The 14,586-nt window shown below is 37.3% G+C and overlaps 1 protein-coding gene across 1 annotated transcript in view; it reads left to right on the top strand.

Moving 5' to 3' along the window:
- The first annotated feature begins 6,714 nt into the window (after nucleotides 1–6,714).
- Nucleotides 6,715–14,586, top strand: part of fcho1 (FCH and mu domain containing endocytic adaptor 1) — a 53,543-nt gene continuing 45,671 nt past the window's right edge. Inside the window, exon 1 of the mRNA XM_061034172.1 lies at nucleotides 6,715–6,852. The gene's annotated coding sequence lies outside the window, so the exon portion shown is untranslated. The remainder of the gene's footprint in view (nucleotides 6,853–14,586) is intronic.

Genomic DNA, 14,586 nt, shown 5'->3' with positions numbered 1-14,586 from the left:
GAGCAAGGGAAAAACACTGCTGTGACTAGTTCATTATGTCACAAATGGGTGACCTGGACACCTTTATGTCATCCCAGACTGGTTTATTCAAATCAATACAATATGAGGAGTCCAATAAATCCACTGAAGGCAAGTTAGATCTTAGACTTCACAGTCATTGTTTTGTCTAAACTCTGGCATCACACTAGTGAGGCGTTCAATTCATTTAAACCAAAAGCAGTTTAGTGATCTGAAGTTTATCCTACTATATCTAATGATAACACATGATAACATGAGTACATATTAATATTATTTTCTAGTATTTACCACATAAGAATTCTAAATGAGAAATAGAAATATACATTTTTATGTTTACTTATCGGCTAAATGTCCTTTCAAAATCAAATGCTCTTTGGCAAATGGACCCTTTCAGTACAAAATGATTGTCATGGATGCACTAACATTAAGTCTATTCTTCTAGCTAATTTTAATGCCAACAAAAAATTCTGAGCAAGTTTAAAAGCCATTAAAACAATAGAGAGTAATCATCAGTGATTTCAAAAGCTGAAAAGTAAAATGTGAAATACAGAGAAATCACTAGGAAAGGACTTAAAGATTATATTAAATTATGTTGATTGTGTTACTTTCTACTAATGAGAGAGGCAGGATATTTAAAAAGGGACACATTTGGGATATAAACTGTAAGAACAGTTCATTAGAGGTTATTGTCATCCATGGACAAAGATTTTCTAAAATAATGTTTAAGTCTGTATGCGAAGAACCTGTTACCTATGGCTAGCTACAATAACCCTTCGGTACATGAAACAGGTTGTCCCTGTTTGTCCCTGAAAAAAGTTAATGAAATACAGTTTGTGTGGTGTGAGGTTTGTCTTAGGCCTGTTTCATTCAGTTTTTAGAGGCAGCAACACATAGAAAATACATTTGATAAAACCAATTCAACTTCAAATGTATTTAAGTTATTCTCAAGGGTGTGACGTTTTAAAAAAATATTTATCTCATATCTTATATAGATACATTTAAAGGTCTAAAAATTGTAACAATTTCCATTACTTAGTGAGGAAAAGAGACACCCCTATAATGTAACAGAGCTTGCTTAGTTTGCTTTAGTTGACTTTTTACCATCTCTTTACCTTTAGAAACTCTTTGTGTAGGTACGAACCCAAGGTTTGTTACCACTGTTGTAGTTTTAGAGATGTTTGCATAACTCATTTTCATGAGCAACAGGCTGGATCTCTCTCACTTTATCAAACTGATTACAGTGGTGATGTATTTTTATGATGTAGGGCTAGCCTGCTCGGGGTATTTTGTGGTTGGAAGTGCTGGTGTTTATTTTCCATCGTGTCATAGTCCAATTAGAGGTAAAACGTTCATTAGTGTTCTGGTGTCAAGACAGATATGATAACAGGGTCTGGTAAACAAGCTCTGAAATAACCAATCAACAATTCCCCCGAGTATAGCTCAATGAAAAGAGGAAGTATCACAGCCCTGTTATCTTCAATTTCACTGACAAGGTGAAAGGGTCAAAGTTTTAAAAGTAGAGTCAGTGCGCCCCCCTGTGTTTAAATTGTTAACTGAGTCTTGTATTTTTCCTGCACTAGTTTGAAATCTCAAAGCTCAGGCATATGCCAAACTTTAAACTTTGAAGCATGTGGTTCTGATGAAAGTTTGACCATTAAATGTCTTTAGGTATAGAAGCTCTCTTTTCTTACTGGGCGACTATTGACCCTTTGACCTCATGCATTTACGAGGGCCTTAAATAAATGTGTAAAATCTTCCCCCTGGTTCAGATCATTTTAAAAGGGAATCTTCTAAGTGACTATGTGTATGTGACTTGAGCAGAGGCTGAAGCTTGTTCTCATCATATTTTAGCAGCCTGATCCTTTCTTCTCCTTTTACAAACAACATGATTTGTGATGATGCGTATACATACGTGTTCATTTTGCTTTATTGTCTTTTTTCCCTGATTTATTTAGGCTTTCTTTTGTAGTTTTTACATTTTTTATTTTACATTTTTTATTCTTAATGTATAGGTTTGGTTTCTTGTTTGTCAATGTATTTATGCTGTTTTTAATATGCAAAATGAAAAGTTATATGATTTACTTATTATCAAATCTGGGAGGAAGGATTAACAGTTAATTGAGAAACAATATCAGACCAAATTGGCATTCAATGCACATACAGTGTTTTGCTAAACAAGTAATGCAACCACGTACTTCTACATATAATACAAATGATTTGAAATTAGAATCAATCATTGTGGGTGTTAGTCTTACAATTGGGACTGCTGTGACCTTCTTTTGTCCTGACACAAACATAAACAGCAGTTTTCCTCTTCCCCTCCCTGCAGGCCATCAAACCCACAGCGAGGTGGAGAGACAACCAGCAAAAGGTAGAAATATCCCTGAGATGTGGCACAAAGCACTTTCCCATTATCACAGTTGGATGTATTGCACACTGGATCTCCTGGGGAGATGAGAAATGCACTGAGTGGGGAGTCCGCTTGGTTTTTTTTTGTGAACCCAGAACTGCGCCTGTGCAATAAGGGAGTACGCTTCTGTGCTGGCAGCTTTAATCAGCCGACCTGTTCTAGCAGGAGTGACGCTGATTTAAAAGAGCTCGATGAGAAGCACAAACATGGAGACCCCCAGGAGGAGAGGGGATGCAGGGCATGTGGAGGGACATTTTTTTTTGTCTTCTTCCAAGTTGAACAGAAGCTGAATGGCTTCCTGGCTGAGTTCAAAATGTTTCTGATAATTGAATACACTAAAGATGAGTTCTGAAAAGGAAACGACACAGTCTACTAGCATTACAGGAAAAGCAAAGCAGTCATAATTCCTTTATCTTTTGATTTCCCTTTTAAATGAATCTTCAATCAAATATTAGTGAGTGAACATGATTCTTTATTTCGGTTCTCCAACAAGAGAGACTGAAACAGAGCAGAACATTTGTTCTGTTTGTTTATTTGTTTTTCTTATGGTGTCCTCATAGCACTATTTTTTTTATTTGACTTTGTGTAGTGACTTTAAAAAATAGTATATATATTTCTTTATGAAAAAAAAGATTTAACTAAATCTGAAAACCTAAAAATAACATCAAACAAAGGAAATAAGAATTATTCTAAAACAAATCGTAAATAAAAGAAATCTAATGGTTCTAGGAGTGCATGGTTTGGAGCAGCCTGTACATAAAAGTGACATAAAGACAACAAATACTTTATCCACAATTAACACTTACAAAGCATGTACAAATTCAGCTTAAATACTTACAGCCTTCTGGATGATCAATAGGTAACAAAAAAGATCTATTGTTTTAACTGCGATGATTGTGATCTTTCCAGTATGAATTAGCAGATTTATTTAAATTCATAAAATCTTGAAGCAGATTTTAACTATGCTGATCAGACTGTTCATATCTTCTAACGTGTTGCTGTGAAACCAGAACATAAAAGAATGAATTCAAATCAGACTCAATACAAGATTGATCAAAGGACAGAGGATAACAAGACCGACAGAATAGAAATGAAATTCTCTGTTTTGTATCGTCCTTAACGTGCTGAAGAAGATGACTGTTGAAAGCCCTTCATCTGACATCCGTTGAGTGTACTGATGCAAGAAGTGAGACGTGATCAGAAAAGACCTTTAGAGGGAGACAAACTCGAGCAGATCGTCTTCTGTCTGCAGCAGCACTCACTGCAGGATAAGAATAGGAACAGCAACAGGTGGCACAGACTGATGATGCCTAATTAAATTTGACAGCTACTTCACTTTTATTTTGAAGATTTTTGCAGAGGATTAAAGGCTCAAAAGATTATCCTGCATTTCATCTGTTTGTGCAGATGGAAGTGAGGGACACTGCCAATCATACAGAAATATAGGGTTTAATGCTTTTTGTGACAACCCCCTGTATGTTTATCCTTCTCTCAACATATGGACAACAACTCTATAATCACCTGAATCTTGTTTTCTGACACTCACTGATATTTAATAACATATTTTGCCTGGTGTCTTTCTGGTAAACGACTTCTGCCTGGCTGTAGCTCAGTAAACATCTCGTGATAGGCTCACCATCGCTGCACAGGAAATGTAGACTTACAAGAGCTCCGTGCTGTGCTATTTCCCTCTCTCTGACATTGCCTGTGCACCCCGGTGTTCATTTTAATATTGCATCACATCAAGCGTCTGACAGCTTCAGCTCATCTTTGATGTGTAAAGAGCGCCTGAAAGGACATGGGAAGCTGAACCAGTGAGTCATATCAGCTGTGTATTTGGTGGTGTCATCATAAACACCAGTCGAATGAACCTTTGACAGAAAATGCAAACATATAATATCTTATTTTATTTCATTGTTATTATTTTTTTAATTTGAGTTGAAGATCAACCAGTGCAAAGCATCTCACAGAGAACACTTCTTTGTGCAACAAAACAAAAGACAAGAAACAAAGAAAATAAACATACAAGCTAAATATTCATGCGCTGCAAAGAACCAGGGGGTTATAAGACAACAGTTTAAAAAAATATATCTGTTTTGTATGAGTTCATAAACTCAATCCATTTTTCAAATATGTCACTTTCAAGTTACAATCAATGTTTATTTTTTCAATATAAAGATCTCATGTATCACATTGAATCACTCTTTTAAATCCATGGTTCTTTGACATCATTTTACATAATTATACTTCAACATTATTAATAACGTGTAGGCTTAAGAGAAGCAAACAAACAGTGGTGACACCTTACCCCAATAGAAGACCGAAAATTAAAAGTCAACCTTTTTTCAACGCTTTCCATGTTAAATAAAAAATGATTAAAGAATAACTAGTAAGCTGTAACCTCAGCATTAGACTATTCCTCGAATATCTGACAACAACATTACCATGCCTACATATTTAAGCGACTGTGGACTGGTTTTAGCTGCAGAGCAAAAATGATCTTCATTCTGCACCACATGCATCTTACAGACCTGTGTGATGAACTGATGGAGAGGACTGATTGACCTCCTCCCTGTCAATCTAAAGCACCTGCCATAGCCTCCACTGTCAGCATTTTCACCTTTTGATTATGATAAGGCGTGGGTATGGAGATACACATTTTCCTGTCACACATCCCTGAAGTAAATCCTGTGCTGGTTTGATGGACATTACTGTATCACTTCTCTTCAAACAGCCCATCTATCACATGCATATACTAATGTGCAGGTCAAATGCTGTTTATTTTTTCCCAATAAAGTTTTTATCGACCTCTTAATTGCTTATCAAAGTGACTATATGTCATTCATTGCTTTGTGTATGGTTTTAATAAAGACATACATGTAAGGCTAAAATTGAAGTATATATTTACATTTTCTGTACTGCTCACTGCTTGTACACAATGTATGTATATCTTTATAGCCAGCAAGTACAGGGAGCATATTTTTGACAAAAATGTATGTTCCAATTTTGACTAAATCAATATATGTAGCATATCTTGGTTTCTTTAGTCTGCAGGGACATTGCAAGGTAGACATCAATGCTGCATTTCTGTTGTATTGTAGACTTTTTAGGGCAGGTAGTGAGCCACATTTCTCAGTTATCTCACACGGGTGCAATGGGGACCCAGAAGTTATTCAAGCAGCTAAAGAACAAGTCTATCCCCAATACACAAAACAATTTAATAAAGACATTTGTGTTGTGGTTTAAATGAAACCTGTTGTGACTGTATGCAAAAGCTTTGTTTATGTGCACTTTTTTGTGTATTGGTAGTAGATAACAGGGTGTACAAAGGGCCTAAGGAGGCCGAACTGCATAGACACACAAGTCAATGTGATGAATGAGCATCAAATGACGAGGGATGTTTTATCCTATCACTTACTATATCAAATCTGCCTTTTATCCTCTTAAAATGTTACTTTCATCTAACTAAAGCTCAACTATCTTAGAGTGCAGCCAAATATACTGTTCAAGTCTACAAACCCTGCTGTATTTTAAATTGAAGTCAACAAACTTTCCAGCCATTCTGAATATACTACAACCTGGCACTTTAAATGGGAAATACACAGGGTGACAAACCGTCTAGCTCAATCTGATGGAACAGTGCATCCATGAAGAATGGAGTCTTGACTATCAAAAAAAAGTAATTGTTTATTAATTTGTTTGTTTATTTTAATGTGCAGCACAGATAGGCATTAGCCTATAGAAAGATTGCAATACATGTTTAGTATAGTGTCAAGACAAAATCAACAAAGCAAATATAACTACCTTCAGTTGTATACATATGTTTCTGTATGAATAATGCACATGACTGTGTTTGCATTGATATAGGCCTATAGCTCTAAGTATGTGGGCTTATTTGTAAGTGACAAGATTATCATTTTAAAACGCAATATTCATCATTCAGCAGCTTGAGGAGCGGAAACAGACGGTAGGCTACATGTGATAGCCTTCTTTCAGGCATTAATGCGTTAAATGGGGGAGCAGTCTGCTACACTCAAGTGGTTAATGACTGAACTTTCCTTCACCTTTGTTTGATGTTATTACAGAAAAAAGAAGATAGAGAAATCACGTCTTTTAGCTCTTTTTAATTTTGTTTCTAGGTCTGTATTTAGTAGGTGAAAAAAAAATATCCAATAGGCTTCTGGTATACTCTGTAAGACCCACCTTCTTACGGTTGCTATGCCTACTCCACGTTTCTCTTTGACTGACTGGTGGAGTAGCCAATCAGCGTCGAGCTGGGCGGGAGTTTGCGCGCACACTGAAAACTGTCTGGTGAATTTCTACTACAACAGTCAAACCGCTCAGAGTGCACACTGGTGTCGGACAGAGGGAGCCGAAAGGATGGGAAATGTAATATAAACGTTGTTGGGAAAAGTCTGTAACAGGTAATTAATTAATCTTCTCGTTTCGCTCCATTATTTCCCACGACTTCATTTCAGAAGGTGCCTCATAAGACAGCGCTAAAGCTAGGCTATTAAGAATACCGAGTTGGTTGTGCATGGTGGCAGTGACATTGTTGAATTAAAACTGGCAGCAGTAGTGGCACACGCTGCTGTGGCATATGAACGGAGAAAAAATTAAGCTAACACTTTATTAGAAAAACCTATAAAATAAATGAACTATGATATGTTAATGCAGAGTTTAAACTTTAATGGGGAATGTTAATTTAAGCAAACCACGACATGTTTCTTGAGGAATCAAGATGTGCTTCTTCTGCTGAGGTGGGGCAGGGTTTTGATATTAGTCCCACTGACATACATTCATACAGTCAGTCATCTGATGCTAACTGTTTTAGAGCTGATATGTTAGGTTTCTGTCTGGGGGGTTTAAATGGATACCACTTCATTTCACCTGTATAATAAATCATGTTAATGTCTTTTGCAGTTTATTAGCAGGTGAGTTTGTGCAATCATGTGAAACTAACTACTTGAGCCCTGCAGGATTTTCATTGAAGCTGGTGTTTTCACATTAGTACTTCAGAGTTTAAAGAGTCTACCAGTTGAACATCAACATCTCAGGGTGGTTTTTTAAAATAATTGTGTTGAAGATATCATTGGACCAAAAACTTGACAGAAACTTTCCAGTCTTTTCATGAGCACTAAATAACTTTTGGAGCTGTTGGAGAATCCATACATTGATAAGTTGATAACCTAAACTGTATTGTGTGATCTGATAACTGATTTATGTGTTTGAATCTTTTAAGCCAAAAAAAAAGGTCAGAATTCTTTGATTTCAGCTTCCTAAATGTGAATGATATATGTTTGTTCACTCCTCAATGAGGGTTAACTGAATGTGGTAGGGTCGTGGTTGTAGATAACAGAACACATTTGATTACGTCTTCTCTGGCTGTGGGAAACCCTGACTGACATTTGTCACTGTTATCTGACATTTAACAGACACAATCTTGTTGATTATTGGAGAAAATGATCACCAAAGAATAGAATTGTTCTCGCTGCTATATAGTTTTAGTATGTCTTCAATGTGATATATTGACACTTATCAGTAAACCTAGAAAATGACTATATGATGCAGATACATCTTAGGCTGAGATCATTTCTGATATCATCAGTTATTCATGACAGCCACCCCCTCTCAACAGGCCCCAAAAGTGATATACAACCTGTTCTGGTTTTTACTGCTTATCAAAGACCCATATTTGGTTTCTGGGTTAGATGGAGAGCCAGCTGTTCATGCAAATATTAACTGGTCTGTAGATATAAGTGAATTCTTTGACACAGGTATGGCAGCCATGTTTTGCCTCTGTTGGATTACGTACCCGACATTGAGCCACCCAGTTTTTGCAAATAACCTTCTTCTCAGGGCTGATAAAAGTTTGAACAAGTTGGCATTAGTATGATAATTCAGTGTGATGCTGTGTTGATTTGATTGAAGTATCCTCCTTGAGTTTCTTAAATTGAAAATTCTATAAATAAGCTACAATATCATGCAGTGTTATATCTGAACACATGAAACAAACTTGATCAACTATGAAAATGGGCTTCACATTTTTTTATATTAAGATGACGCATAGTAGGCTGTTCGTGGTCTAAAACCACAACAAAGCTGATTTGAATTCAACTAGAGAACTGTGCTGCATGCCAACCTCCCTTTTATATTCATCATTTCCTGTCACACTACGCTATCAATTACAAAACAATAACCTTTAATAATATACAGATTGTCAACCAATTTTCAACCAGGACTCTAAATCCATATTGTTTTATTATTAACATTAGACTTGTTAAATCATATTTTTAAATCTCAATAGGGATTGTCATCTGGTGAGTTCAGGGCTTCTCCGGTTGGCAGTCTGCTCGATTGTATCACTTTTAGCAGGTGCAAGGCAACCACCATTTGGTTGCAAACCAACTGGAATTCCCCTTTTATCTGCCTGATGTATGCTAAATTTCTCATAACCCACAGTGTCTTTATACTGCAGCAGTCTGTCTGTCTGTCTGTCTGTCAGTATGTGTTCTCTCTCTGAATGTGAGAGCAACACGCAGGAGGAAGGAGCTGAGGACTGCTTGCTGTTTCACTATCAAAGTACACTCCTGGTGCCTTGGGTTCAACGTGAGATCAAGCTTTTTTCCCAGTTGAGATGCTCAGAAAGTGAGGGTTGAATGGGATGGAGAGATAGAAGATGTATTAAAGGGAGGGGGAGCTTTACTATAAACTATGATAGTATAGGGCTGAGTGGGTAAGCTGAGGGCTAGAAGCTAACATTGTCACTTCACCAAAAATGATGAAAATACTGCATGGTAACAGATTGCATGATAACACACTGACATGTTGAGAGGATTCCCAGTGAAGAGCTTAGGCGCTGGTTGAACAGTTTTAATGTGGAGGGGAGTTAGACAGTCTGTAAAAACACTTTACATCCATTGTAAAGCTTGTTTATTTTTAGATCCCAGTGATCACATGTACTGCTTGTATTGGTCAGAGTGGGCTTCATTTGGAATTTTATTAAAGGTAAAACCGATGATAATCATAGACAAAAGGTGGTAGTTTCAAATAGATTGTTATTTGCTCTGGTTGATAGTTTTACTTGACACAGCCTACATTTTACACATTTATTCATTTTTATTTTCTAGATAGAAATACTGCCAAACAGCGCGGCTACTACGATATGCTATTCGCTCACTGTGCTTGTTTACACCCGGATAGTAGAGTGAGGAGAGCAGGCCAGTCTATGGCTACAGCCCAGCCAGTGGGCGGAAAGCTGTGTTGCAGTTTGAGCATAACATTCGATCGTCATCAAATGCCAAAATACTAATAATTAATACACCAAATACACACATCCCTGATAGAAACCATTAAAAGGAATACACAGAAATCACTCCATTTGAGAACATAGGTGGTATAAAATAGTGCCCGACACTTCGGTGACAAGAATTGGTTGATTGGCTGCTTCCTCGCAGTCACAGTCGGGAAATAACCAATTACTAGACACAAAATTGAAAAGCCTGATGTTTTCAAGCCTGATGTTTTTCGGCCTGACTTTCACCTCTTCAGACTTCAGATATAAAGGTTGTGAGGAGCTGTGAGGAGATAAGAAAGAGGCAGTTAAATAATGTGAGATCCCTCTTTGCATTTCCATTTGAATGGATGTCTGTGCCGAGCTGACACTTTTATCTGAGAAGAACCTGCTGAACCATCCTTTTTCCAAAATATTCAAACAAGCAGGAACGCTCATGTGCACACGCCTGGAGTCATGCATAGTTGATCAGCCGGACTCCAGCTTCCCTGATGACTTGTCTCTCTTTCTCCTTGACCTGTAAGGTTCCTCTTACTACAACTTATTGTGATCCTTTTGGCTCTCCTAAAGCACATTTAATTGTGCCAATGACAATATTAATAATACATGTGTAGCCTGTCATATGTAGGCTAGAATGCTGCAGGCCTCCCCTCTTCTTTGCCAAGAGGGACAGAACCCAAAGGCATGAAATATGAGGCAGGAAACTATCACCTTTTATTTAAAGAATACTCAAACAGAACTCTTTATACTTTCATTTCAGAGCCTTCAATATAGGGGACGTATATTTCTTCAATCATAAATTCAGGTGCAGGTATGGTTACTCGTCTCTAAGTTCAGCTGACAATAATAGGTTAAATCTTGTAAAAATGTCTTCTGGGTAGAGCAACGACCTGTGCCTGAGGTTGTGAATGAGCCCAGCCAGGTTCTCCTCATGGCAGATGGGAGGGTCCGGAGGCGGCATCCCCTTGGCTCTGTTACTGGATCTATTTCTGGGTTACTGGTTCATGTAATGCTGTGATCAAAGGCAACCATGATAAGGAGAGAAGATTGAAAGAGAAAGTTGTTTTGATAATTTGCTTAAAAGTAGCATGATTTCAATTTGAGATTAGTTAATTACCTCTGAGTTAAATAGGAATCAGCCACTAAGAGGGAAATCTTTAATATTATGAAAGGCCTAAAATAGTTTATTAATTCAGAGTTGGACTACATAAAGATGCATAAGGTTGCTTGTCTTAAAATGTTTTTTTTTTAATCCCTTATTTATTTGTTTATTTATCAGTCTGTTAATCAATCGACAGAAAATCAATCTGCTACAATGTATAAAAAGTTATCTAGCAAAAGTGTCAAACATTGGCTATCTGCAGCTTCTCAAGTGTTAGGATTCGTTTCTTTTGTTTGTTTTGAGTCATTGTAAATTTAAAATCTTTTGGTTTTGGGAAGCTTCGCTCAAACAGGCAATTTGTATCAGTCAACTAGTTTATTTCTTTAAACGGATTTAAAGATGTTCCAATACCATACTTTTTTATCTTGAAAACATTTAGCTGTGGATATTGAGTGCTAATAATACCAGTTACATTAAAAATAAACAGTATAAGTCTGTATAACTGAAGCTTAGCATACTGTACAAATTGCTGTTTAACTGGTGTGATTGTGTTGCCAAGTTTGCATATTGCTGATATTAGACTAGCTCTGTCTAACAATATTCTTTCTCGTTTACTGTTTTCTCCTAAAAAACAGGAATCTGTTGCTCTTGGAAGCATTTACCGCTGTGGAAGGCCAATATACCGAGCATCCATGGTCGCAGCATAGCACTATTTGCTGTTCAAGCTTCTATGATTTATTACTGAGATTTATATTATTACTAAGATTTATTTTATGGCTTTCTCCAGATAGGACAGTGGATAGAGTCAAACACTGGAGGGAGAGAGGGTGTGGAGTGACATGCAGGAAAAGCCACAGGTCAGCTTTGAACCTGGGCCACCTGCCTCGAGGACAACAGCCTATGTACATGGGGCATGCGAACCAACTGCAAGGCCAACCTGTGCACTAGACCTTGTCATATTTGGTACCAGATGGGTGCATAGACTGTACTAGCCTTGAACCAAAATGTATTTTAGTCCGGCACATATAAGGTACGGGTATCGGTAAAGGAACAACTCTAATACAGACCAAATGATTACTCATATAACCAAGTATATAATAAAAGATAAATCAATAAGGGAAAATGTTCCATACAAGTTTTTCTTGTTTGTTTTTTCCTTAATTATTCAAAATATATACAAGAGATAACAGACAAGTAGGCAGAATGAACCAGCAACAGTTTTGAAAACCACTTGATAATTGAAGTCATATATCAGAACAGTTTCCTGCTTCAACTTCTCTAATGTACAGTAAGAATGATCTTCATCTCTCTGTTTGACATCATTTAAATAGATTATTTGGGAGTTTTTACAAAACAAGGGAATTGTTAGTGGCTGCACTAATTGTTGTGTTTGGTTGACTAAATTGCTGCATGGAGAGTTTCTGGCAGTAACCCTAACCCTAACCCTTATATGGTGAGATCATTTTTCAACAGGAATAAGAGATAATACTTTATTGATCCCTAGAGGGGAACTTTGGGAACAACAAGGAATAAGGAGGGAAAGAAGCATTTTACTCAAAGACATATACAGACTTTTAAAGAGTATATTTATGGTTCGACATTAAATTTCACATATCTTTTAACATGTAAAACGAATATCAAGAGAGAATATTTAATGAAAATGAGTCATCTAAATAGGTTGCAGAGAACTGAACATAAATGTTAATCAGAGCTGGAAATGCGTCCTCAGTCTCTCCTCAGATACAACAAACTGTAGTGTTAGACATGGATGTTTTTTTCCAATCGCAGCTGCACTTCATGTGTGTTCATCACCAGCTGTGTATGGACCTTGGTGTGTGTTGTGTGGTTGTTTTCTACCACTCGGCTGGTCATGCCGGGGCTCAGAAGTGATGCCCGCCTGGCACGTTGTCACAAACTGGACTGGACTGTGCCGCAGTGACAAAAGCACATTCAGGCCAGGACAATGGGGAACTGACAGCCGGGGTTGTGATTATCACTCTGCTTGTCTCCCTCTCTCTGTGTCTTTCACTGCCTCCTTTTTATTGTGTTTGCTGTCTCACTGTCTTCCTTGCTCGCTTTGTTTCAGTCACCAGAGATTCAAGCACACGTTCACCAAGCAGCCTGTTTATGGATTTAAAGGATGCGCTCTGTGCAGTGTGTCAGAGCTGCTGTAGTCATCGAACGCAGGCTGCAATTCTATCATCAAGTTGGCGGTGATGTGATTGTTGGTTTCAGTGTGTGTTTCAGTGTGTCATCATAAAGTGCAGGCTCTGGTTGTAGTGATTTTGTTGGAGCATCTGGATTTGTGGGCTGTACTGACAATTTGGGGATGCTGAATTTGTTGTGGATGATTGTAGCAGAGCAATTATCTTGTCTTCATCAATGACTCACCATGAGGACATTTTTTATCCAGTGAGTAGAGTTTGATACAGGCAGATAAAGTGATCTTCATTTCAGATACCTATATATCGTGTGTATCATCGTTTATTGACTTATCTTGTTTTTTTCCTGGATAAATGGATACATTAATAAAACTTTTGTTTAACAATAACTTAAAAAATGCTCTAATGCGAAAACAAACACATTTTAAATCCAAAGGCCTTTACTACAAAACGACTTAAACATACCTGGTTAACCTTTCGGTTACCTGGCTTCACTAATCCTGAAAAGGGTTTGCGGAAGGCGGAAGCTGCTTTCAACCCGATAAGTAAACCCAGAGTTTCTATGAGTGTGCTCACACAGCAGAGAACTCTGTTAGACATGATCAAATACAGTAACCAGACTGCCATCAGCAGACCTTCATAATTAACAAACTCAGCGCAAAGTATTCTGATATAAAAAAATATGAAGAAGTTGAATACATACTCATGAGTTAAGTATCGCATCTGCAACAAAAACAGCAGGAAAAACAAACAATCACAGTGTGAATATGCAAATGAAGCTTTCCGATAGCCTATCAAGTTAACATCATTAGTGCAGAATTTATCCAAATATTGAATTCCTGTTTCTTTCCTTAAATGAATAATTTTCTCGTGTGTGATGTCTTGACAGTATAAGAAGTAATATTTCAGCTGCATATCTGATTGTAAACAGAGCGGTATTGGGCTCATGGAAGTGGTGGAAACCACCTGTGAACTACCTTCATAGTACTGTAAAGCCAGAGTTTACCCTGAAGTAACTTCGCTAGCCAAAAAAACTGCATGGTAGGAGAGGTCTCAATAGGGCTTTGCATCTTCACTGATCTCACAAATGGATTCTTTACGATTATCCTGTCAACGATTCAATTGGATATCACAATGGACTGCGCCCTCAATTTTCTATTCTAATATTACTTTTTCATCAATGAAGACAAGCAGTCAGATACATTTGAACTCCCTTTTTATTAATGGGTGCTTTAGAAATCAATGTGAACAAGATCCAAAATATTTGTGACTTAACTTTCCTGTCCCTGATGAAACCGCTACCACAAAGGCTAGAAGAGCTGCTGCTCGTTTTTTTTTTTTTTTTATGGTATTGAAACAAATACCTTTGCTATTTTTAATCACTGCAGGATACAGTATTACCACTGTGGTCTGTGACATGCATTTAAAGTTCAGAACCCTTTGAAGGTTCAATTTTTGGGCTCAGACTCGCTTTATACATGTTGCCCCTCCAAGGTGAAGGGTTCTCCCACTATTTGAATTGATTTGTTTGTCAATGGGAATGATACAAACAGGCAAATGTGTTTGTTGAAAGAATAAGCCAGTCATGGTGATGCTTTTT

This window comes from Labrus mixtus, chromosome 3, assembly GCF_963584025.1.
Source record: "Labrus mixtus chromosome 3, fLabMix1.1, whole genome shotgun sequence".
Classification (NCBI taxonomy): domain Eukaryota; kingdom Metazoa; phylum Chordata; class Actinopteri; order Labriformes; family Labridae; genus Labrus; species Labrus mixtus.
The sequence above is the reverse complement of the archived record's forward strand: the minus strand, read 5'-3'. Positions and strand labels throughout refer to the sequence as shown.